Raw genomic sequence first — 26,656 nt, 5'->3', positions numbered from 1 at the left:
CCACCCACCCGAGAGAGCTAGGAGGCTGCCCTGCTCGGCTGCTCTACCTTAGAGAGCCAAAGAGCTCTCGTGGCTAGGGCCCGAGCCTCCACAGAGGCCACAGAGGTCCCGGACAAGGGATCCCTCCTAGATTTTGTAAACGGCCAGCCCTTCAGGTCGTCCTCAACTCTCTCTGTATATGAGTGAAATAAATGTTTACCACCACCACCCACAGCTGAAAGAGACGTACGCATACGAAACGCGTGTCCTCCTCAAGCTGGGTTCGGATATAAACAAACGAAGCGCGATTTCGACACAGCAATCGCGTGGTTATTTACTTCCTGCTTCTTTTTTTTCTTTGAGCACAGACGCGGGTAAGAACAACGTTCTCGAAGAGCATGTAGAAGGGTCGCGTTGGCACAGCGGCTTCCACCCGAAACTCCTGACGGCACTGGGCGTATGGCATTCCCGTCCTCTTTCCTTAACATAGCCAATTACTTTGCACATGTGCACGTTCCTATTCCTGACGACGCCTGACCTCAGAAGACCACACAGGTAGTCCTGTGTCACTTTCATTCTTTCTTTGTCTTTCGCTCTTTTGTTGATTCTTTCGATCTTTTTTTTATGCGAGTAATCGAGAAGCGGGACTGTCGGCAGGTGGGCATGTGTTGTTTGTTTGAAACTCTCCCACTCAGGAAAGAACAAAATACGTAAAATGACGACGCTATAAAGCGAAGTTCTCTTGTATTGTGGAAGCTGTGCTCGGTGTGACGTCAAAGAAGGGAACGACTTGTGCGCTGTTAGGTGGAGGACTGTGTATAGAAAAACCGCTCATTCGAATTTGTTTTTCTTCTAAAGTTTTCGGCGAAGACAGCTGAATAAGCACCGGTCAATTCTTCTTTGTGCTCTTGAGTCGGGTATACGTAACGACTCTTGTCAAACCTCGCATTGACGTCACAAGTGGAATAACACTCGGTATTGCGCATAATATAGGTTCCCGGGCGCTATTCTGGACATTCCACCATTTTCTTCGGTGCGTGACGTGGACACGACGCGAATAAAATGGCGCTGATGGCACCATTTTGCTTTCGTAACGTGACGCCAACTTGACGTTATGCCAAAGAAACTGAATTGAAGGCACCGAACGTAAGGTTCTCGGTAAAGCAAAACAGTTTTCCTTCGCAGTAAAAATAAAGCACCTATATCAAAGCGCATGATTATTCCGTCGAAAACGCTTCTAGCTTCCGTCGTCTGCTGTGTACAAGCCATCGCCTGCTTCATTAGTTAAGATGCGTGTACCCGGGAAACAGAATGAGTCATCGTATGCTGGCGCAAACGCGCATGTTTTGGTCCTTGAGTCAATATACGCGACATACCAGTGGTAATGCGCGCACGTTCTATGCCACGTTATCACTATATCGCGAAACGCAAGTGACTCAGCTCGAATCGTCGGGCAGGGAAACGGCCAAATATCACCGATAGCGTTGTGCGCGCTAGAGGTATGCGCTAGCGCGACGCAAGCGCCGGTGCTGCCATCTCTTGTTCACTTCGCTGGTTACTCGCACCGCGGGAGGAAACTTCAAGGCGCCGCCTTGCGTACATTCCTTTTTATAAATTAAGAATACACCGTTGTCATAACTTCTGATTGTGCGAAAAGGCATTAACCTTCATTACAATGCAAACGCAGCAGTGAAAATTGGACAATGTTGCAGAAAGTTTGCTATGTTGAACCAATATTATTTCGTATAAATGCGTTCTTTTAAAAAATTACGGACCGAAACACAAATGCCAACACCACCCGATAGCGATGCTAGTACTATGAGCACGCGTTATGAACAAAAAATTTTCGTGGCGCCAAACGATGGGGAAAATGTGGCGATACGCATTCCTCTCGGCCGCCATTGCATATGGCTGCTCATTAGCATATTGCGCGCGGCTCGTCGCACCACAAGTTATGGCGGAAAATCTCTGCAATGGCGGCCCAGCGCAACGTCACGCAACGTCAAATTGACGTTTACGAAACGGCCCTTCCTGTGACGCTCCCCACAGCATATTCCTTCAGCCAATCAGCAAGCTGGCATGGCGCCTGTCTTGGATCGCCACCACATATTCGCGAAATGGCAGTTGCATTGCACTGGCTTCTGTACGCTGCGGCTCACTTTCTTTTTGAAGCGCTAACGTCGCAATATAGCTCCCAAGGACCGAAAAAATGTATTAGTCGATAAAATTTGCAGCTCCACGTCACGTTTTGTCATCTTGATGAAAACGCAAAATTGCATTTCGCAAAACTTCCGTTTCCCGGCGCAAATTTCAAGGCACGTGAGCTCTCCACAGCCAATCAGAGATTCAACATGGCGGATAATGGCGGCTGCGCAGCCGCCATGCGTGTCGAGAATAGCGCCCCGGCCCCGATAACAAAAACAAGTCAAACATTTGAATTCATCTTAGTTTCGTCATCGAATCATTTCGTGTATATATGGCGGTAGGGGATGCAATAGAACTTCCGTAATCTTCGGTTCTCAGAGTTAAGGTTTTTCGATTTCATTTGCAATGGTTCTCTTTCTCTGTATACCTTAATTGTTTTTAAATATGGAGCTTTCGGATTCAAAACAATGGTTTAGTATTTCTAAGTCGTATTCGATGTTCTTCTTTTCGTTTCATGTCAACTCTTGCATGACTGCGAACGGTTATACCAGGGCCTTGTGCTGTAAACAATAGTAGTTGTGAAAAACTAGTTGTTGAAGCAGTGATAGGGTAAAATTATTCGGGAATCCAACGGTGAACTTGGAAAGAAGCATGGCCCCGTCTACTACGGCGCAGTTATGGAGAACGCCAGAATCCAAGTGAAAGAGTAAGACATCAACATGGATAATTACAAGAAAAGTGCACTTATCACGCACAAGCGCTACCCTCAGCACACAGAGTGTCCTCGCGGTGGTACACCCATTTAGGTTTTTGCGATAGACCGCACAGAGTGAAAAAGAGTCAAATAGTCTTGAGGCCAAATATAGTTGAAAGTGCCGTCGAATAGGCAAGTGTAAGTGCTGCTCAATCAAGACCTATACGCTAAGTTTTAAATGACTTGAACGACCAACATGACAATTCTGTCGTCGTGACCACAAAGATGTCTTGCACTGATGGATCACTCGCTTCTTCTCGTCGATTTCCCGCCACCCGGGGCCGTAGTTTGTAAAAAACCGTGACGTGTGCATGTATGTGTGTACGTGTGTGTGTGCGCGTGCGCGTGTGTTTGGGGCAGAATAAAGTAACGAAGTTAGGTGGACTCAGCTTCACGCCTCTGCTCGACCTGATCAGCCAGATCAAGGGAAGCGCTCAGGATGCTATTGTTAGCATGAGTGCGCATGCGCATTAGCGTTCTCGCTCTGTAGATTGCGCGCATACCACGACGTGGTGCGCACACACCTGATCAGAGCGGAACGTACAGTTGAACGCGAAACTTAAACCTACTCTGATTCGTTCATTGGACGCCGACCGAAGACGACGACGGTCTCGTCTCCTTGCGTCATCGTGGTGCGACGACTGTCGCCCTGCGGTCGGGGCGTTCCCTCGATCGCGGCAGCGTTTTGAGACGCCTGCTTCCTGCCGGAGCGCTGTTTCTCCAGCGGCGCAACTACAAGCGATTGTGTCGCGCCCGCTTCCCCGTGCCACGTCGCCCACGCGTATTGTTAGAAACAGAACGCGAGGAGCTGTGTATCTTTGTATCGCGTACGCGACTTCGTCATTTCGCGCCGCGACAAAAGTACACGTTTCTTAGCACGTACAATGTTCTTGGAAAGTTTATATGCCTTGAATAAATTGCTGCGTCTTATGCAAGTAGCACATCCGGAACTGTTCTTTGTTCCTTTCTTTGTTCCTTTCTTTATTTCTTACATTTTCTTTCTTTTTCTAGGTAATACATTAAGCATGATGATAGACAACATTTTATGTGCGTTAGTCATCGTCCCTTCACAACCCCTGCGGAAGGCACAGCGGAAGGCCAAAGCTGATATCCAAAAGTTCTCATCGTCGACCGTGTCGACGACGCTTCTTATTAGGTTCAGCTTTTAGGGCATCACTTTCGTCTTTTGATGTGCGATCTCCTTGAGCTGCGCCCACAACATCCGTGTTTGACGTCTTTAAATGGCATCTTAAAAAAAAAAAGATACGTCAGTAATTTGCTCACCAGTAGAAATGCACATAAAATGTTAGTGACATTCCTTTTTAGACCGAATACGAAGTCTTTTTCGCGAAAGCTTCAGAAGGTGCGAAGGGTATAATGTTGATAGGCGATTTGACAATCAACACAATGACTGTCCTCAGACGGAGCCCGTATTATTCAATGAATGTTGAAATTGCGGAGTGTCTCAACCATGCAAATAGAAGCGCCCACACAATCACTTTGCAGTGGACACCTGCACATTGCGGCGTCACAGAGAATGAACAGACAGAGGTAGAAGCGAAAACTGTTTTAAATAACACTTATTAAGTACTCTGCGTTCTCACGAACAGGTACAAATGCCCTACTTCGTTGAGTAATACGCAATTCTACGTTAGGGCACTGGAATCAACCAGACCGACAACACAAGCGAGTGCATAAGTGGGACCCAGAAATGAAATTCCGTATGCCTCACAAGCTCAAGAGAAGCCAAACATGCATGGTGCACCGGATTTCACCATGGTGTCGCATTCACCAAAAGTTATACACACCTGACAGGTTGCAGTAATACCATCCCAAACTGTGAATACTGTCAGGTGCCAGAAGCACTTGATCACATATTCTGAGTTTATCCCACGTGCGCGCACGAACGACAGCGACTGCTCTCCTACATGCAAATGTCTATAAGAGGTCGCTATCAGACGAGTTTCCTTTGGGCCCTTGGCCTAATGCAGACAACGCAGCCTTGATTACAAGTGCCGGTATAGGTTTTCTCTATGCCAACAGCCTGGATTCATGGCTTTAGGACACCACAACATTGTGAAATTGTGTGCACCCGCCTCCTCCTCATATAATAATAATAATAATAATAATAATAATAATAATAATAATAATAATAATAATAATAATAATAATAATAATAATAATTCATCACCCCTTTTCCTCCCCGTCCCTTTTCCATCGTGTTAAATAGCAGGCCAAAGCAATCTGTAGCTCCGGCCGACCCGTCTGCCTTTCGGTAAATAATTTCTCTCTCTCTCTCTGTCTCTTTCTCCTGACTTTTGTGGCAAGCAAGAACCTCAGCTTGCTCTCGCAGCCAGACCTAAACCGTTGACAGTGACAAGTAACCATAATATGAAAAGCTTAACTCTATATGAAGCTCTGAACTAGGGTGGTACGCACTCATAAACGCCCGCCCACTCAGGAACTACAATACCTAAGCGCTCTAAGCGCCGAACAGCCGCTGACTAGGTACTGCTCTTGAGTGAGTGAGGCGAGTCAGTGAATTGAGTGAGTGAGGTAACTGAGTGTGTCAATTGAGTGAATGAGATGACCGAGTGATGTGACCGAGCGAGGTGACCGAGTGAGGTGACTGAGTGATGTGACTGAGTCAGGTGACTTAGTGAGGTGACCAAGTGAGAAGACCGAGTGATGTGGCCGAGTGAGGTAACTGAGTGAGGTGACCGAGCGAGGTGACCGAGTGAGATGACTGAGTGATGTGACTGAGTGAGGTGACTGAGTGAGGCGACTGAGTGAGGCGACTGAGTGATGGGACTGAGTGAGGTGACTGAGTTAATTGACCGAGTGAGGTGATTGAGTGAATTGAGTGAGTGAGTGAGTGAGTGAGTGAGTGAGTGAGTGAGTGAGTGAGTGAGTGAGTGAGTGAGTGAGTGAGTGAGTGAGTGAGTGAGTGAGTGAGCGAGCGAGCGAGCGAGCGAACGAGCTTTGCATTGGCGAACAATATATCCCGCTCTGCAAAACGCTGCCACAATAAGCAACTTGTGACACTCGCTATGTGTACATGGAACCTGTGAAACTGGTTCCGCGCCATTCTTGGTCAAAGTCCAAGGAAAAGTACATGCCACCGAATCTGCGCCCGAACAAAAAGGAAGAACAAGCAGCAAGAAGTCAGGCAGCCAGCAACAGAAAAAAAAATTGAGTACTCGGCTATACAGGGAAGCCAACGTTAGCGAGAGACGACGGACTTGCTCACCTTGGCTTCCTTGTATAGCCGAGTACTCAATTTTTTTTGGCCGAGTACCCACCACCGGCCAAGCAACTAGATAAAACGCAAGCGGTCGCGTTTAGGCGACTCCAGACAAACACATACCCACACCCAAAGTACATTAACAAAATCACAGGGGGCAAGGAAAGCGACCTATGTAGGCTCTGTTCGCAAACAGGAACACTCACACACATAATGTGGAAATGCACCTCGCTTCCGTTTTCTCATCGCCCCGTCAGCAGCGAGACTGACCGGACAGCCTGGCTCAGTTCCGGGGACGTCGACCGACAGCTTGAACTAGTGGACTGGGCGGAGAAGGCCAAGCAGGCCTAGGGCCTTACTTGAGCCCGATCCCCAGCCACGTCCCCCTTTACCCTTCCCCCTTTCAATAAAGTTTACCACCACCAGGAAGCCAAGGTGGAGCGGGCAGCAGAACTGGCAGCATTTGGAGAAAGAACTGAAGTGAACAAGGTCAGAGCAGAACACGCAGTGAGCGAGGAGGGTTGAGTTATAGAGAAGAAGAGGAGCAGTTGAAAAAAAAAAAGACGCTACCTCGGACTAAACGTTTCGCTTAATACACCCGTTGCCACGTAAACGTCAGGCCCGCCGTTTCCTTTTTTTTCTTTTCTTTTTCGGAAACAGATAGAATCAACATGGGCCTCTTTCAAGCTTTCGTCGTACATCACAAGATGACGAAATTGCCCAACTCACGAAACGCGTGAACAGCGCATCTTCTGCCTCACGTGATGGGGGCGCATGTCGTTGGAAACCCAGCCACACTGGATTATCCGGTAGCAATGAAAAAGACAAAGTGGCAGAAATGTCGAGCGAACTCGGCGTTCAACAACAGCAACGAGTAAGGAAGACGCACAAATAAGAACTGGGCTTGAACGCAAGCGCTTTGAGTTCTTCACCTCATGCATGTGTGTGCGTCTATTTGGAAGCGGTAAAACGCCTCGACACCTACGCGAGACGTACTCTCCCAAGAGTCAGTTCTTTAGAGGAATCTCTAGCTCGGGGGCTCCTGTCTAAATATACGGGAGCGGAAAAATCGTTTTGCTCGTAATCCACTGCACTGATTTTGATGAGGTTTGATACAATAAAATAAAAAAAAGACATGATTAAATGCAAATCTTCCGCCAAAGTGCGAAGCGGTGACTGCTATGGCAAGATTTACCGCTGCACTCGAACTTACCAGACAGTGTTCTAACAATACGCGGGTCCGACAAACGCGAACGCCACATAGGCGGGTGCGTCAAAATTCCTGTCACCTTTAAAGGTTTAACGCACCCTGTATGGGGCCCGCAATTGCGAAATTGCATCACCGCCAAAACGCTGTCCGTAACGAACCGCGCCAGTAAACCTAAACAGCTTTCAATTTTGAGCACACATATTATTTTGCACTTTTATTATTTAGTAAGACCGACAATATCTCAGACAAAAAGCACGCTCTGCGAATGGTATGTTTTGTGACATTTGTTGGTACGCTGCCATTCTCAAAATTTCTGAGCAGGAATTTAGTCAAGAACGTAAGATTTAGTTTGAGCACCTCTGTTGATTGCATAGTGTAGCAATATAATCAGCATACACGCCATGGATAGACATATAGCAGCGGAAATTCGTTTGGAGGGTCCATGTAATCGCTATCGCAACAATTCTAGTGGCTATAGAAAGCATATCTTTTTATTTAGGCCGTCGGGTCTTTTAAGAAGTCACTTACATCTCCATAGTCGAGCGATGAGCAAAGACATCACCATTCTGTAAGCTGCACCAAGTAACGCATCCAAAGCGGAGATCTTTTTGGTGCTATATTCACCTCTGAAAAGGTATTCACGTAGGCTGTAAATTCATATGAAAAATTTGTCCACTTTATGCGTTTCAAAAGATGCCGTTCACAGAACTGGGGTATGTCTGCTTTAGTGCGTACAAACAGATTTGTAAACTTTGCGCTTATAATTTTTTAAGCTCATAGAAATTCAGGAACACTTGTAAAAAAAAGAACATCAAAGCCGTAAATTACAATCCTGATTGCACCACATCACTAGAATATAACATTTTCTCTCAAATGCGTCACCCATTATGCAAATTGGCCCAGCAATCGTCTCCAAAAGAGATGCCTCCGTTTTCTTCGCATTTTAATAAGGAAGCCTTAGTTGGCCCCGAGCTAAAGATTTCTCTTAAATACGATAAACTGGCCACGAGCAAAACCACACGTGGTGCATTCCATGGAAATGCCTATGGAATGCCTGTGGAACCATATGCACTTCCATTTCACGGAAGGGCATATGGTTTTGGCGATGCAGCCAGAACGTTGATTCTGTGTGCAGTGTACACCCCGAATTCAAACGTATACTCTCTCTTAACCTACAAAGAGACGTGGAAACATTGTTTGTTGGTTTAGAGTTATACAGCATGTGTTACTATCAGCAAACACCTCCTCCACGAAATTTGGCACGCTAAGTCTCCACTACACTTTGTGGCTAACAACATGAGCAGGTTTCACACGCGCTGCAACAATGTCAGCCTCGTGCCTAATAAAAGGTGAGATCTGCATATCAAGCTTCAAGGAATGAATGGTTTCAAGCGTTCTTCAGGAACTATTTCTTCAGGGACCTTCTCCAGACATTGCAAAAACAGCACGTGTGCGTGTGTGTGTGCGTTACGCGCGACCAAGAACCAATGATATGCATGCCTAGTTGAAATACCAGAGGTAAACATGGTACGCAAAGAAAAGAACCCGGCTGCACAATATAAAATTATCTATCACAGGAGTGCGTTCGAAGTGTTTTTTTTTTTTTAGGTAGAAACTAGCGTTCTTCAGTATTTGCTTTTTTCATTTGTCCTCAGACCAAGAAGCTCGTTTTTCTATTTCAGATAAATTTGAAAAGACGTAAATTTTGGCAGTATCAAGAAGTAGGTTCTTTCTGTCTTCGAGATTCCAGCTAAAGACGAAGTAGTTGAATGACTGGAAAATGTAGAGAGGTCGGCCGGAAAATGGAGCATCTGGCCTTCTACTCTACGTAAAGGAAGGGGAAGAAGGGAAGAAAAAGGGTCGCAATGGAGGATGATAGTGGGAGGAACGAGGTGAAGGACACATTGCATAACTGGTATCACGAGGTAAAATCTCGTGGGTAATCGATCAGTGAGCCACGACAATCATTTCTAATCCCTCAAACAAGTAGGGACCTGTTTTTCTATTTTTTCATTTAACTGACAGCAATGACGTTGATGATGATGATGATGATGATGATGACGATGATGATGATGGTGATGAATGACTGAACCAGCATGCAATTTCAGTGCTGCCGCAGGTTTTCTCTGTGCCGTGGAGGCTGCCGATGACGTCTTGGCGATCCATCATCATCATCATCAGCCTGGCTACGGCCACTGCAGGGTAAATAAAGGCCTCTCCCATACTTCTCCAACTACCCCGGTCATGTGCTAATTGTGACCATGTTGTCCCGGCAAACTTCTTAATCTCATCCACCCACCTAACTTTCTGACACCCCCTGCTACGCTTCCCTTCTCTTGGAATTCAGTCCGTAACCCTTAATGACCATAGGTTATCTTCCCTCCTCATTAAATGCCCTGCCCAGGCCCATTTATTTTTCTTGATTTCCACTCAGATGTCAGTAACTCACGTTTGCTCCCTCACCCAATCTGCTCTCTTCTCATCCCTTAACGTTACACCCACCATTTTTATTTCCATAGCTCGTTGCGTCGTCCTCAATTTAAGCAGAACCCTTTTCGTAAGCCTCCAGGTTTCTGCCCCGTACGTGAGTGCTGGTAAGACACAGCTGTTACACACTTTTCTCTTAAGGGATAATGGCAAGCTGCTGTTCATGATCTGAGAATGCCTGCCAAACGCATCATATAAACTATATGGCGGTTATATAGGTTTATACAGTTTATATGACAATCCATATAAACTATATCCATAAGTACAGTGCTCTAAATACAGGTGCTGATAATGACGGACATCTACTTTTGTAGTTTGATTAAAAAACGGAACGGCCGTGTTGCAGCGAAGCCGGAAGGACTGCTGCGAGAGGTCGCAAACGCTGAATGATACATTTTTGTTAATCTACGGTTTCACATCCAAAAACTGCATACTGGGTCGTAAGATACGCCGTTCTGCAAAACTTCTAAAAAAAATTTTCATCACCTGGTATCTCCATGCACCCTAAACACAAGTATACGAATGGAAGAAAGGAAAAGTGGAGAAGGAAAGGCAGGGAGGTTAACCAGTTTAGTTTAAACTGTTTGCTACCCTACACATGAGAGCGGATGGGGGGGGGAAGAAATAATGATTTTGCATATCTGTATGGACCTTTTGAAAGTGGAGGGCCCGTGTAGAACGGCTGGGGATGTAAGCTCCGACGTAGTCATCGTCATCACTGCAATTAACTCAACTGCAGGACTGGAGGCGCTGGCAATGCTTTTGTTGGTACCAGTCTCCTGTGCAAACGCTGTCATCGGTAGTTGCATTCATAATCTTTCCCAGCCAACTTAATAAATAACAATTACAGGAGGCGGGTTCTAATAGCTGAATATATGTGAGTCGTACTCGAAGCATAACCACTTTGCTAAAAAAAAATATAATTGGTGTATTCTACCACCTACAAAAAAGATGCAAACTCTCAATGTGCCACGAATTGAGCCGATGTTGCAGGGAAAAGTTTCGTTCGTTCTGTATTCTTGCACACTGTCAGAAACACCTAATATATAACTGCGACAACAATATAATCTGGCTGAAAGTTTTTAGCGTACAGCTCGGAAATGGAGCACACCAGAGTTTTCTGTGAAAGGGGTATCTTGATGTTTTCGAAGCACTTGCTAACTTCCATTCTGCGATTGCAACAATCCTCCTGAAGTCAATGGCTCAAATTGAATTTGAAATATCTTGATAATATATAAATAAACACACACACACACACACACGCACACACACACACACATATATATATATATATATATATATATATATATATATATATATATATATATATATATATATATATATATATATATATATATATATATATATATATATATATATTACTACATAAACATCTTCTATGTGCGTTGTTTAACACCAGCACCCATATATTGTATCCGGCAATTGGAAAGTTGGATTTTTCCTGTTTTCTTCAAATTGAGGCAGCAAAATAAAATGCTCCATCGGCGGCACCTTCCATATCTACCTACATCGCCTCTGCTGCATACGGTACCCTTTGTAAGTTCTTTCACAAAGTTTGCGGACAAAAGCTTTCTCTGGTTCTGAAAAGCTGACGACCTTCCGCGTTTCTTGGAATGAGAGGAGACTAAGGAAATGGCACCCAGCAGAAGCGCTACGAGAATAACTTCCAAGGAAAGCAATATTTGCTAACCCTGTGTTTGTTTTTCAAGCTGTGTTTGTTTTCCAATCCCCGTTTCTTAACGGGGATTGTTCTCGTACCCCTCCCCCACCCCCCACCCTTTTTTTTTGCTCTGGAATTTTCAACTCGACATTGGCCGCACCTGTTACACCACCGCGGAGAAGGCGCCGAACTGCACCCTGCTCTGAAAGCAGCCGTTACTTCCACTTTTGTTTTCACGCTCCCCTGTAAGGGAAGGATGCCCTCTAGAAATGGGTTATTCGAAAACTTTATGAGAGGTCACGACACGACTATGCGCGCAGTGTGAATCGCGCAGGGAGGGAGGAAAAGGAAGACGTTGAGAGATTCGCAATGCACTCGGAGATAGAACTTTAGGGAGACAGATGTGGAAAGAAGGGTGTAGAGAAAGAGAAACTTATGGTAGTGAGATCTATACATAGTATGCACGTGACGTCAAAAACGCTGCTGTCGTCTGCTTCTGCCATCTTCCGCCATCTTGGAGTACCTTATCAACAGGCGCACGCACAGGCATATAGGTTCCCCAAGGTCGCGCTGCCGTACACCGGAAGTCGCGGAGTATCGTTGAATGACGTACGTGCATACTATGTATAGAAAGGGAGGTGCACGGACAGCGAAATTTAGGAAGATGCAGGGCACATGAACGAAAATTTAGGGAGACTAGCATAAAAGAAGGAGACATGCACACAGAGAGAAAAGCACTGAAGCGAACACGACAGATGCTTGTTTCTTGCAGACAACAGGAAATGAGGGTGGAAGACAGTGCTGTCCCTTTTGGGAATGTCTCGTTCCTTGAAATAGAACGGGCGGTAATGCTAGCGGAAAAGTGAAGGAAAAACGAAAGGTCGGCTGGCCACAAAAAAAAAAAAAAGAAATAGAAAGGAAAGCTGAATGTACCCTCTTTTCGTTCTCTTTGAAGGAAAGAACTGAAGAAATTATGCTTCAGCCTCTTTACGGAAAAGAACAACAGTTTCCGAGGGCGTAAACGCCGCTGTAGGGTAGAAACGGGGACAGCAGAAATGGCCAAGCTACAGGGAGGCCGGGGCGCTTGAGAAGCCGAGGCAATACAGGTCAATAACCTAGACACTCCAGAGAGAAACCGGGGGGGGGAGGGCAGAAAGGGGGAGGAGACTCTAAGGAAAAAGAGGGATTGAGTGTGCAAGGAACGTCCCAGAGCTGTAGTGCAAGCGCTGCCAGACAGTGCCGCTGTGGACTACGACAAACGTCTTTTCCCTGCTTCCCGTAAGGGAAGGGTCGCCTACCTCCTTTCTTTTTTTTTTCTTTCTGGGGGGAATTCTTTCCCCTTCTTAGACGGTGCGGTTCCTTGGCAGGAGTCAGCAGACGCGCAAGACGTGTAAATTACATGGCCTCCCTCGAGAGCGAAAGCAAGCGACGAAGCAGGCGGGTGCAGTGAGCCGCCTGGCCGCAGTGCGTCTTAACAGGATTGACTGCCAGAGGTATTAATAGCTGCCGGCAGCGGCGTCAAGCAGTCCTGCGGGCTGTACGCAATTAGTATGCACGCGGACGTTGAGAAAAGCGGAGCAAGGCAAAGAATAGTTTTGCGGAGTGTGTGTGTGTGTGCGGCGCCGAACCGGAAGGTCGAGAAGGGCCTCTGCTCTGAGGGGCGGGTTGTTTTTCCTTAACCTCGGTCGGGCACACCGGCGCGACGGAATCGAGCGACATAGCGCCGTCAATTTCGCGAGCGATGCCGCTAATGGAAATTGAACGGTAGACTCACCGCTTCGGGTGAGGGGGTGTATACACGGGAGGACTCCCCGGATCTGTGTTTGAACGCAGAGTTCCTCGCTTTGCCGCAGGTGGTGGGGGAGTTCCCGCAGGGAATCCACTTGTCCTCACCGCTGTCCAGGCACGTATCCCGTGGCGGGCGGCTATCGACTGAAGATAAAGTTACCGGCGGCGCTAAATGTGATTTAGGATTGCGAGACGACAAGTTGCGATGGGTGCGCTTAGCCTCGACTCTAAGGAAATAACATTGTGCCAGCTGCCTCCTCTGGCGGAATATAAGTGCGTGACCAGTTGGTGACTACATTCCCGGTAGCATTTGTGCATCCCCAACGAAACGCGCTCTCTCTAATCAGGCGGAAGTGGGATATGTCTCCTGGGCTGCTCCCGTCGAGGGGCATAAGTACTCTCCCAGATGAGGTCTCAAATGCAGCGCAAGAACTCTTTAAATGCCGCTCTTCTGTCGGCGCTACCTCGTCTAACGTTTGTCTTAAGCAAGCCAGCTGGAAGGTATTCTAGTAAAGACTAGTGCCGCGACACTGTCATTACCGTCGTCTGAGCCAGTTACGCCTCCTGTTCTGTGGGTTTGTGAGCGTGTGTGTTTGTGTACATCGTTGTGTATGTGGGCGCGCATACGTGCGCGTGTGTGCGCGCGAGTTGTTCCGCTTAGACTCCAGAGTTCCAAGAACAGGAACTAGTGTCTGCCTCTCGCCTCCCTGATTTCACTTCTTTCTTTCTTCTCCACCACACCAGTAGATCTCGCTCGTGCTATCGCAAAATAGCACGTCGTTATTATATTTGGCATATCAGCATATTTCTTGAAACGTGAGTGCGCAAGCTTAAATATAACCCGACGTTTTCGTTTTTTTCTTTTTATTCTTGCAAGACATTTCTGGCAGACTCAAGTTTTTGCACACGTAGAAAAGAAGCGGGAACAGCAGCCACATTATGCAAATGAAGCCCTCAGCCCGCGCCGCCCTCTTGCTTCAACCTTGCACGCTATCTCGTGTTTTCACGCTGCGCGCCAAAATAAGGCATCGTTTCGAGAGTCGTGCTGACCCCTGATTGAGCAGCGTGGCGAGTAATGCCACAACATTTCACTGCGGACGCGTTAGGACGCGAGAAACGGACACGAAAACTTTTCGCTCACTCGAAGAGTCCAGCTATTACGCCAAAGAAGCCACTTTCGAGTTTGCAACGCATTTCACTGCAGCGCCAGCCCAAACTCGTTCGTCGCGTTTTCCAGGCTTTCAAATCCACTCTCCTAAAAGCACGCTAAGACAAATCAATGAATCATTTTGAACAGATAATGTATCCTTTCAATGCACTTACTTTATCGAATTGTGCGGCAACAGCATGTAATCTGAAAGATAAAATGGAGGTCGAATTTTCGTTTATTGAATGCCAAGCCAAAAGCTCCTGCGCCGGACTGAAACGTCGTTGTCACTTGACGTCACTGATTACAAAGTGTTGCCACGTATATGTGCTATTTTGCCTTTGTATACGGGAATCTTGCGAAGTTCAGTTTGTGGTCTCTTTTGAATGGCAGTGTAGTTTCTCGTTATCTATAAGACAAGATCTAGCCCTGGCAAACGCCATAAAAGAAACCGTGACATGAAGAACAGCTTGTATAGGAATGTCAAGGCGGTGTCACCCCTTGTCTTTCATTCTCGCGATTCTTCTCTTTTAGAAATACTTCTTTTTCGGTAAAGTGAATGGCCTTTCTTTCTTTTGCTGCAAAAGAGTAGTTTTTTATAATATGGCTTAACTCATTTCTTGCTGTAGTATATACCTTTGAGAATGGCATTGTGCGTCGTTTTTCTTTGTAATTTCTTTTTAAGCTACAGCTACAAGTTGGATGTAGTGTATCACCTCTAGCAAAAGAAACACCACGGAAAGTACTTTACAGGCGCAGTGCTCACACAAGAAAGAATAACTCGGCAGGTACATCGTATCGTTCCAGCACACTATCATGACGGAACATGAAAGGAAGGCCTGTACAGCAGAAATCGAAAAAAAAAATAATAGAAACTTTCGAACGATGAACCGGCATCCCTTCGGGATAGCGAAAAAATCATCTGACGTGAAAAACAGTTGAAATGCTTATACCGATTCCGAAAAAAAGCTACGAATACGCTGCAATTGACCGCAGCATTATTGTTTGGCACAATTCCAGCTGGACACTGACGCCATTCTTACGGGAAACGTTCACAGTGTTTCTAATGGCGATCCACAATTTGACCTTCAAAAGCAACGGTCGAGGCTCTGAGAGAGAGAAAGAGGGGCCTCGCTTAGCGACATCGATTTCCGATTCGGCCTCTCCTCACTGCCGATGACAGCACTGGACGTACCCCTCCAACGATTAGGGCTCAACGACAATGTGGGTAATTTCGACTGTCAGTAAGCGATAGTTGTCTCGACTCGAAGCCGAAATGGAAGGAAGCGCCTTTGCAGAGACAGACGTCTTCTATTCTTCGCCTGAACAATCGCTGCTGCGTATCCGCGGCCACAGTGGTCGAGCAGGCCTTACCGGTTTATAGCAAATGTTCATATTATTTTCCTTCGGCCCTTCCCCCTCCCCTGCTCCATTACTACGCATTTCCCCCCTTATCCTCAGCCGGAAGGAAGTCATTTGCAATTGCACTCTGTACAGTGTCGTCTCCTTCTCCAGCAGTTCCCCTACTAATGGCGTGGGCGGAATCCTTAATGTCAAGCGTAAGTGACGTTCGGTTCTCGAAAAACTTTCATCTTTTTTTCCCCCCGCTCTTTTCGGAATTGCACCCGTCTCTGTCCACCTACTACGGGTAAACCGTAACGAACTGGAATCGTCACCCACGGCCGTGAAGCCTACAGTTCTCCCCTAATATCGGGGTAAGACCGATGTTTGGGAGCCTAGGCAAAGTTCTCGAACCAATATGCACAAGTGCCACTGATTCCTGACAAACGGGAGGAGTGACAGAAAGCGTCATTGGCATCGGCATCAGCAGTCGCTTGTCTTCAGGCGGTACGGTATCCCTTCGGCTGGCGTCGATAAGTCTGACCTAGAAAACTGAAAAACACGAAGCGCCGATTGTTTTCTTTTTTAAATCAGAAGCCGTTGTCTCTTGAAGTCCGTGTAGACATGAATGCCTCTTGCCGAAATTTCGTCTTGACCCTGTCCTGCCCAAAGCCGCAACCGCCTTCTTCCAGATACTTCGTTATGTCCCGGCGAATTTACCAGTTTCACGAACCCGCCTTATCGCCGGCTGTCACTAAACTGGGATTCTTTGTTTTGCATCCAGTCGCCTCCAATTCTAATACACCACCAATCACAGATTATACGCCCTGCGTTGGCCACCACATCTTGACCTAACGCTGAACATGCCATTCAACTTTCCTCTTCGCCCCGTTTCACACTAAAGAGAGACGCCGAATCAGCCTTGTCACAAATTTCAAAACTCTGATTTACCCTAATTTAGAGCTAGTGTTTTGATTCCTAGGGGAGCAAGGGAAAGGATCATGCGACTTTGTTGAACTCCAAACCAGTGTGTCCGACGGAAATCGCAAGTTCGTTAAGGAAAGGAGATCTAGCGGAAAGTTTGCAAGACACCCACTCATAGACGAGAAGGAAGAAAAGTGTAAGCTGATTACCCCGCGCTGCTGACGTCAGCGTGTATTCCGAACAGCAGTCAATAAAGTAATCCACGGAAGTACAGCAGAGAAAATTACTTCTTTTTTCTGAGTAATATTGTGCCTTTATTTAGACATCCAACCCTGATTCTGCTAATATAGGTAATTGCAACCCTAGCGTTTTCCTGTATGGCGTGTAGTTTGGTCAGCTTGTTTTCATCGCAAGACGAAAACACCCGAAGCTAGATTTATGTTTACCTGTCCAGTACCCTCTCCCTGACTGCCTTGTTGTCCTCCCGGCAATCACGACAGCAGTCTTCTGGCGACACTGACGCAAACGCCTTCCTTTCTTTTGATAACAGTCCGTGTCTCCCAGGAACCTTCGCGGTATCGTTCTACCATGGGCTGCAAGAAAGTCTTCGCAATTGGCTTCCCTTAAAATGTGCACTACTGAGGGACAAATTGCTGGCACCAGTCATCCATGGATAGCAATCACGAAGCAATTGACACGTCAGAATTCGTTCTTAACTGCGGCTCCAGCCACGTACTAGTGCAAACGCTGCTCGGACTCCAAGATGGCTGAGCGCCCGGACTATCACGAAATGCGTGCGTACGATACGACTTGTACCGATACATCGCGCACTGTACAGGATCTTTCTTATTGGTCAGATTGTACGGCAAAGGCAAATTGTACGCTCTTCCCAGGTCAAGCTATACCCTGCATCTTGCGTGTGCATATTTATAGAGGTACCCTTTATTGGAAAGGAATCATTTCTCCCAATTTCCCACGTTGAAATCAATCCGCAACAAATTGTTTCCTTGATTATACATAAATGGAACGCACAAAGAAGTATATTCGTGATCGAAACAATGCTGCGAAATTTTTTTTTCTTTTCGATTCACAACTCTTCTTGATTCTACGAATTTGTCCCAAACCCGCAATTACAAAGCATGTTAAATAAAAAAAAAAGCGATCAACTATATTGTGCACATTCGGGAACAATGCGTCCGTAGAAGTGTTCGTCGTCAACGGACAGGTTGAACAGACGTGGGTTCAGGGAGCTCATATTCTGGTCTATCTAATAAACGCGATCACGGAGACACGCGGCCTCAATTCAGAGCTCCCCTCCCAAGAAAGCAAAAACGCTATTGTTCGTTTATAAACATTACCGCTATATAACCGCACAAAGTGTTCCTTTATGTATGCATCCCTCTGAATAGCGACCGCCACCTCTTTAGCTTGCTGGAGACCCGTTCTGGATTTAGTCGAGAACGAGGACAAAAAAAAAATAAGACGTTCCAAAAGATAAGCGTGCTCCAAAGGCGGCGCCAATCAGGTTGATCCCCGGGAAAATGGGGAGCGAAGTCGGGTACGAGAGAACCTCTTGTTCCGGGGTCTATTTCGGGAAAGCCTCCTCTTTTCCTTTCGTCGTTGTATATATTCCCTAATTCTTTCCACGCGTGTTTGCCCAGACCCAGGAATAGCGCCGGAGGCGTCGCGCCTTTGACCCCGGCGCTTGGGTGACGTGTGCGCGTGCAGAAAGAAGGCTCAGCCCTGGGAGGAGGTGGTGCGGGGAGAGGGAGGTGTAGAGGGTCGTGAAAGGGGAGGGTGGGGAAGGAGGGGGAGCTTGGGAGAAGTTAATTGATTCCGACCACGTGGTAGAGGAGGTCACAGAGGCTCAAGCTGCTTCGAGAGCGGGTTGACCGTTCGCCACGTCTTCTTTAACCATATTCTCGGGCTCCACGAAAGAAAGGTGCGAAGAGAGGACACGGGAGCAAAGAGGGAACACGGGAGCCAGAAACAGTCGGCGAACTTCGGTTTTTGTTTGTTTGTTTTTCTCAACAGAGTTTGCGCGAGCAGAGTTTGGACATGTAGGCGTGCAAGAACTGCCGAAGCTATACCGAATGAACCTCCGGCCTCAGTGTGCTACCTTGCGCGCGACCTGTAACCACCATTGTTGACGCTCGTACGAATGCTGGTGTTAACAGCGCAATTAGACGCAGGACACGAGACGAGCAGACGACACCACGAGCGCTGAAAGTCAGCGCTCGTGGTGCCGTCTGCTCGTCTCGTGTCCCCGGTCTAGTTGCGCTGCCAACACCAGATTGGAGAACCAACAAGCCGAAGCTGCTGTTCTATCGTACGAATGGTCGCGTAGAACTAGCGTTCCGTTAGATATTCGACCGAAGAAGACAACTCGTGGGTAGTCATGTGCTCTTGGTTAACTATTTAGTCAACTTGCACGAACCGATAGGTAAAAGAAGGTGCTCAGAGTTTGGACATATTGAAGGTTCTTTGTATAACGTTGATAGCGGGACATCGCGATGATTTTCGATCGTATCTGAACGCTGATCCTGTAATTGTTGGTTAGATTTAACAGTGAAACCTAACGCGACTAATCATCACCTAATGCTGTGCTGCGTTCTTTTTTATATGTTAGAACGGTAGAATTAGAAGCCGTGCGAGTCGGTGCCCGTTCATCTTCTGAAGAGCTCAGGCATCCCGATCACCAAGCACGGAAAATAATTGATGCTAATTATGCGGAAAAGTCCAGACATCAAATTATTCAGACAATATCTGTCATCTGTCGTCGGGCTACGACCGTGCTGAAAGTACGCGCGCTCATTGACCGTCTCCTGACAGAGTATACGTTCACTGAGACGTCTCATAACGGCGGTCATTCACAGCTGTTTCTGACCTTGCTGTGGAGCCAAAAATAAAGTTTTATTTTTTTTAATTGTAGCCGTGTGATGGTTCATCTTCAGCGCGTTGTGATCGGCGTGAAGATGAACAGTTGTACGGCATTAAATCACGCGCTTCACGTAGAATCTAAAACATGCCTTGAATCTGTGTAATCGTCTTTCGTTGTCCTGTATAATCGTTGTGCGCTCTCACACAACCACCTCGAGTAGCATTAAATTACCCGCTTCACGGAGAATCCAAGTTATGCGTTGAAACTGCATAACTTTCTTCTGGCTTTGAGTTAGCGGAGCCACTCGAGTAATAAAAGAAAAAAACTAAAAAAAAAACGAGGGGGAATAACTAAAGCGAGAGAACTTGCTCCGCAAGGCTGCAAGCAGCACGTGCTGTCGTGTCACTCACGTGATTCCATTCACGCGTGTCGTCATTTCGGCTTAGAGCAGCCTCGAACGGCCGTGGACGATTCCATACGGCTTCGGCAAACGGTTACGAAACAAAAACCTTACGTCAACCATACCGCGTTTCGCTCTCTCCCTTGGAGGGCCGCACGAATCAGCGGCACAGAAAGCCGGCGAAAAGCACATGGACGTAAAAGAGAGAGAGAGAGAGAAGGGAAGAAGCAAAGGCAGGGAGGTTAACCAGAGTGAGTCCAGTTTGCTACCCTACCCGTGGGGAGGGGAATGAGAAGTGAAGGAGAAGGAAAGAACGCATGAGTCTATACCGCACTTTCACATGCACTAACTTAGGTGCAGGATGTCTATAGTCGGGCACTGAAGCATGTTGCCTTCACGTAGTGAAGAAGTTGGGCAGCTGAGCACGAGGTTGCGGAATCGAATCCCGGCCACGGCGGCCGCATTTCGATGGAGGCGAAATGCAAAAACACCCGTGTACTTAGATTTCGGTGCACCTTAAAGAACCCCAGGCGGTCAAAATTTCCGGAGTCCTCCCCTACGGCGTGCCTCATAATCAGAAAGTGGTTTTGGCACGTAAAACCCCACGATTTTTAGGTAGTGAAGAAGCGCTCGAACTGCTTTCTGGGCTAATCAACGGTGAAGCCAGGCTCCCAAGATCCTGGCTTCTGTAAATGGCCTGTCGTCCAGTCTATTTCATCGAAGTGGATCCGAGGCCACAGCAACGCGGTATCTTTTAACAAACGTTACGCGACCTAACGTAGAGAAGGACGCGACCGCACCTCGTCGTTACCAAAAAACGCGAAGAGTGCAGTTCATTTCGCGGAGCACTTGGTTCTTTTTTTCTGGCGTCTTTAACGAGAGCTTAGAGAGATTATCCTGTGTCATTTAAAGTGTTACCCGTTGCAGATTAAACCGGAACACCAAATCAGACGTCGACGACAGAAGCAACGCCAGTAGCCACATCGTATAACACTCTTTTTTCAACTGCCTTCACTCGTCGGAAAAACTGAACACGTGGAACACACGAAGACAGAACGAAAGAAGCAGACAGGACGACAGTGCTGGTGCCCTGTATTCTGTGTTCATTTATCATTTATCGCCAACTAGCGAAAGAAGATAGAGAGAAAAATAACTTTAACTGCACTCAAACGATTGTTGCAGCCGGTGTTGTTACACCGTCAAATAGGTAGAACGTAAACGGTATTCGCAATTCTAGTTGGCGTTCGTTAAAACTTTCTAATAACCTTCATTAAAAACTCATTACAAGCCGCATTAGGAGTGCGTACCGCCGATGTTGTCCGTGAACTTCAGCGACGTTCGAAACGGGATAACATTTGTCGTTTCTGGAGTGGGCTAGGAAAGAGAGAAAAATCTTTAGCGAAACAGAATTTTTTTTTCACTCGCGGGCGACCCGATAGACAACGATGTCGACCTTCAGCGGAAGGGAATAAAATGCCATACATAAATAAATGTTCACGTCACTGATGTCATGTCAAACTTCCGAGTTGGACGGAAAGGCCAGAAACTACGTGTTGTCCCTCGGTTTCTGAAGTGAAGCAATGCGAACACACAGCTCGACAATTACCGCTATCGTTATCCGCTCGTGTACAAGAACATTCTTATGCCCTCTGCGTTACGACACTAATACTTACTTTTACTGCTCGAACCGTAAGAGCAATAACGCCGAGTCAAATTCTAAATAAACCATAAGTGCACCTTAGTAGCATAGTCAAATTTCCAAGGATGATCAATGCCCGAAGTGAGATGCGATCAGGAGAGAATAACAGTTCCTAGTGAATGCGCCAGTTAAAGTTTACTGCGACAACTACTTGACTCAATAACGAATTGATTAAAAACTTATAGTTTTGGCACTGTTCGATTCTTTGTCATCACTACAACATGACAACGTTTGACAGAAAACGGCGATTGCGGCGAGTTGAGAAGGGTGATAACTTTTTGTCGGATTTCATAAAAATTATGTTTCTATACTGCAGCTGTAATCGGAGAGAAAGAACAAATATTGGTGGGCTATACGCTCAAGCGTGCGGTGCATCGTGGACACGGTCTTCTCATATACATGTAGTTCTGTCCTCCGAGCTCATCTTATTCTTACTTCCTCCGAACTGGTGGACAAACTGGAAGAAGGAAATCTCGAGCAGCGGTTTGTTACTGTCTCTCTCTCTCTCTCTCTTTGTTTTTAGATTTCGGTATTTCCGGTTCAGAATGTCAGTACAATACTGTCTAAATGTAAACGCCTTCTGTCGCCTTCACTGCCGTCTGCTTCTCTATCCCGCTCCCGTTGGTTCTTCCACGAGCCGCCTTCTCCAGACAACTCCAAAATAAAACGAAGCAATATAAATAAACAATAAAAAAGCACTGGAAGAAAGGGCACAAGAAATCTCTGTGGATTACTTTCTAACTTTAGCTGCAGTGCGTGTACTACCTTGGAGTTCTCGAGACTAGAAGGCCCTGAATAAATATCGTGAGACATTAAGAATTCTGACTTCCAGAAGAGATGGCGGAAGCTCCGCCGCAAGCTTGTTTCCCGAAATGGCCCCACAGCGCTTCCGCCATGTGGCGTTGTGTGAGACCGGACTCTTAAAGTGCTACCGCGGAAGGCATGCTTCACGGTATCTTGATTTCCTCTTGTTTTGCTTTTTCCCCGTTATTTCCCCGACTTCTAAGGCACTCTTTTCCAACCTGAAGGGATCCTTCCTTCTGGTAGCTGCCGTTCATTTCAGTGTGTTCTTTTTTTCAGTATCGCCGCTACAGCAAAGAACAGAAATATAATCTCAATATCTGCCTAACTCTGAAATACTCTTGCTGTCTATTACTCGATATTTCTTAAGTGCATTAAGGGCACTTCAGCAGTGAGTATAACGTCCCCTGTTCGTTACGCGGTTTTAGGAAAACACTTATACGACTTGACGACATTTATTATACTTTAGCGTGCTCTTGATTAGTTCTTTGATATGCAACCGGGAGTTGTGTCTTGTTTTAGGCATTGATATGGAGAAATTTCTTTTCGAACCCGACGAGCTTTATCGAACTCCAGTCGATCCCCCAGGGGGTTTTAAAGACTGCCACCGACAGCGAAATCCCACGACTGCACACAGAGGAACGACATATACTGTGGATACCACTTTGACACGGTAATTCCAAATACCGATCATTCCATTTCGATATATTAACCTATATTTGTTTCGTTGAGAATGTGCGATTTCCGCATTACTAGGACGAATGCCGCTGCAAGCAACTGCAACATTTTCCAGCCGTAGGAGCTTCTTTTTTTTTGTAATTAGTGCGCTTCATGAACTACACCAGCGCACTCTTTCTTTCAGCTACGCAAGGAAAAGCAAAAAGAAACTCTAATTTGCTTACAGTAAGAAACAAGATAACATAATAGAAAAACAATAATAGACCATCCAGTAGTGCAGCACATTCACTACTATACTTCGCAGTTTTAAAACGGGCACATTGTGCAGCGAAAAATATGCAGACACTCTAAAACTGTTAACAGAAACACGTTATGGGACGCTGTGATCGTGACGTTTCTTTTTTTTTCTCTCTCTCTCTCTGTGCATTAATAAATTAGAAGATATTCGCACCGAGATCTGTTTTGTCGGCTGCTCCTTTTTCGTGTCGAAAGCGCGTGTGTATGTCACAAATCAAAGAGCGCGACAAAATAAAAAATAAAAGTAAAGCATGGTAAAATTAAATAAGCAAAAGTGTTCTTACGAGCAAATTTCGCAGTTCAAAAAAAAAAAAAAAAACAAGAAACGTAGTCCAAAGCACTGCGAACTCTACAAGTGTACTCAAAACGCGAAATCCGCAAGAAATAAACGCACTGTTCGAACTTGCACATTGTGAAAAAAAAAAGGTAGACAGCCAAAATTACTTAACAAAGACACGTCGTGGGGCATTGTGATCTAGATGGTTTCTCCCTTGTGCATGACTCAATTAGGAGATATTTGCACCGAGAGCTGTTATGTCAGCTGCTCCTTTTCGTGTCAGAAAAGTGCAAGTATATCACAAATCAAGGAACACAACACAAGCAAAAAAAGAAAGAAAAATATTATAAAATGAAATAAGCAAATGTTTTCTAAGGACCGAAATCTTACAGTTCAAACGAAACATAATCCAAACCCCCGTAAACACTGCAATGCACCCCGAACGCAAAATCAAAAATAATAAACGTTTCATATACTAGTTTCATGTGTGCTTGAATCTAGTGACCGTGAAAATCGTGACCGGGTAAACCTTCATATGCAAATCATATCACAACGCTGGCTGACGGCACGGTTTGCTGCAGTAGTTATTTTGGACAAACAAGTACGTTGCATCCTGAACAGCCGCGAGTCACAAACGCGCTTCTTCTGGAATTCGTTTTACTGGCTTCGTGGACATTGCGGTCCCTAAAGAATCACGGATTGTTTACATCATGGAGTTGAACGTACGCAAGCTAGATTCGCCTTTGCTAATGTCGTACATAATATTCAGTTGCATATCAGCAAAAAAAAAATAATAATAATAAAGAACAGAAAAGCAACAGTGTGGCGGTTTGTTACGCACGTCTTCTTCATCTGTATATTATCATAATCATTATCCTACATTGATCGATCCTCATCTTCAGTGCCGTGGGATTTTTACTCATCGTGTGTGTAACTTTGGTGGTTCGTTGCCGAGTTACTCGGGCCAAATAAACGTCGTTCCAACACAGACGTCATAACAGAATGTTTACAGGGACTTTTGTAAGAGGCTACGACAGACACCGCAGTGGAGGACTCCGTGTTATCTATAACTACCTGGGATTCTTTAACAGCCATCTATAGATATAAGAACCCGATTGTGTTTGCACATCACCGCCATCGATATGTGACCACCATGGCCAGGAATCGAATTCGTGCCCTCGCACTCGAAGTCGTTAGAAGATGACTCATCGGCAGCGGATGGGAAAAAAATACAGCATAAGAAGCGTTCCCCATATCGGGAGCGAGAGCTAGTGACTCAGCTAAAGGAACACCAAACCAAAGAAACAAAAGAAAAGCTAAAAGCTTTATAAGTGAATTACGCTTAAGCGATAAAAAGCGGCTATACCTATCACACCAAGTGGCTTCGTTTCTTTTGAGTGTGACTGCACTTGTAACACTAAACCTTATAACGCGATCCCGTGTAGCCTGCACATACGGGCCGTCTATGCACAACGATATCTGCTACATAAACGGGAAAATTGTTTCTCTTATTCAGTTGTTCGCATGTGTATTGACCGACATAATACTTTTCGACTGTCACGATACAAGAAGTCCTAAGTCGTCCTAAATTTGCAGTTTGCACGACTTGCACGACTTACAATTTGCACTACTGGCAGTCCTAAACACGAGACTTTCGTGTTTTTTGAAAAGCTCTTTCAGGCGGTATACCGGGATCTGTAGAGGCGCAATGCACGGCTACGCCGCTCTGCTTCCAATAAGTCGCACTTACACTCGGCGTATGAATACATGATTTGCCCACCGTGGGGCTTCATTGAAAAGGCCCCTCCAGCACTTCGACAAAGACGTCCGCACAAACATGCATAACGCGCAGGGATACAGGCGCTTATTCGCTTTTCTTTAAATCCGATATATCTATCACTACTAGCGCTTTCCTTTGGGACTTCGTCGGACAAGTTTTCGAAATTCTTGTTGCTAGGCGACCTTAAAAGAAATAAGAAACTATACGGGTAATCGAAATGAGGTCCCTCTTACGCATTCCGTTGAACAGTCGTATCGTCCAACAGCGTTCCATTTCTTTTGAAGAGCCGTTGCGCGTCATCGTTTACGAGATGGCAGGGGCATTCTCAAAAGCTAAGGCTAACAGAGAAAATAATGTTTGGTACGGAAACTCTCAAAAACACCGACTCGCTCACTTACTATGTGGAACGCAGCGTTCGAGTACGCAGACTGTCGGCTTCTTCGTAAACGCCGTCGTCTGCTATACGTCTGGTATTCGTCTGCTACGGCGAAGCCCCAGCGTTTCCAAAACGAAGCCTACCTCGAGTACACGTAGTGAGAAGCCAAAGCGGAATCCCCGCGCGAGGCGACCTTTGTGGGAAAGAAATGAAAGCATCGTTAACCTTGCGTTTCTCCCTGCACAAGACGCCGTCTCCTTATTATATTCTTTTTCTTCAGGTTTGCGTCCACTTCTTTCGTTTTCCTTCCGACAACTCCGGAATCTGTGAACACGGCTATTGAGAAAGGAAGCGAAAAAAAGAAGAAGAACGAGCAAACGAGGCGATCGATTTGTGAGACGTGCTGGAAGTTTGAATGGAACAAACGGCACCTAGAGCAAACATTGGGGTGCGTCTGCTCAGCACCGACTACACCACACTCTTCTTGCAAAAACTCGCCCGCCCAAGGAAACGCGTCGTTTTATGGTTATTTTCTTTCCCGAAACTCATAACCGAGACCACGTTAACGAGCGAGTCGAAGTCTAAACACTCGAAATGAGTCGCCCGAAGAAAAGCAGAATGAGCCGGTCGGTGCTCGTGAAAAGCATAAAAGAACAAAAAATAAACACCAAAGCCGATTCAAGACACTTCGTCTCACCCTGTGTTCTTCGCGAAAGGACATTTACAGAAAATCGGGAGAGGTCATAGTTCAACACCATTCGACCATG

General features: G+C 46.1%; 1 protein-coding gene across 1 annotated transcript in view; it reads right to left on the bottom strand.

Moving 5' to 3' along the window:
- Positions 1-26,656, bottom strand: part of LOC126529238 (GTP-binding protein Rhes-like) — a 92,683-nt gene that overhangs the window by 27,902 nt on the left and 38,125 nt on the right. The window lies entirely within an intron of this gene.

Source organism: Dermacentor andersoni, chromosome 8 (genome assembly GCF_023375885.2).
Source record: "Dermacentor andersoni chromosome 8, qqDerAnde1_hic_scaffold, whole genome shotgun sequence".
Lineage (NCBI taxonomy): Eukaryota > Metazoa > Arthropoda > Arachnida > Ixodida > Ixodidae > Dermacentor > Dermacentor andersoni.
This window is presented reverse-complemented; position numbering and strand designations above follow the sequence as displayed.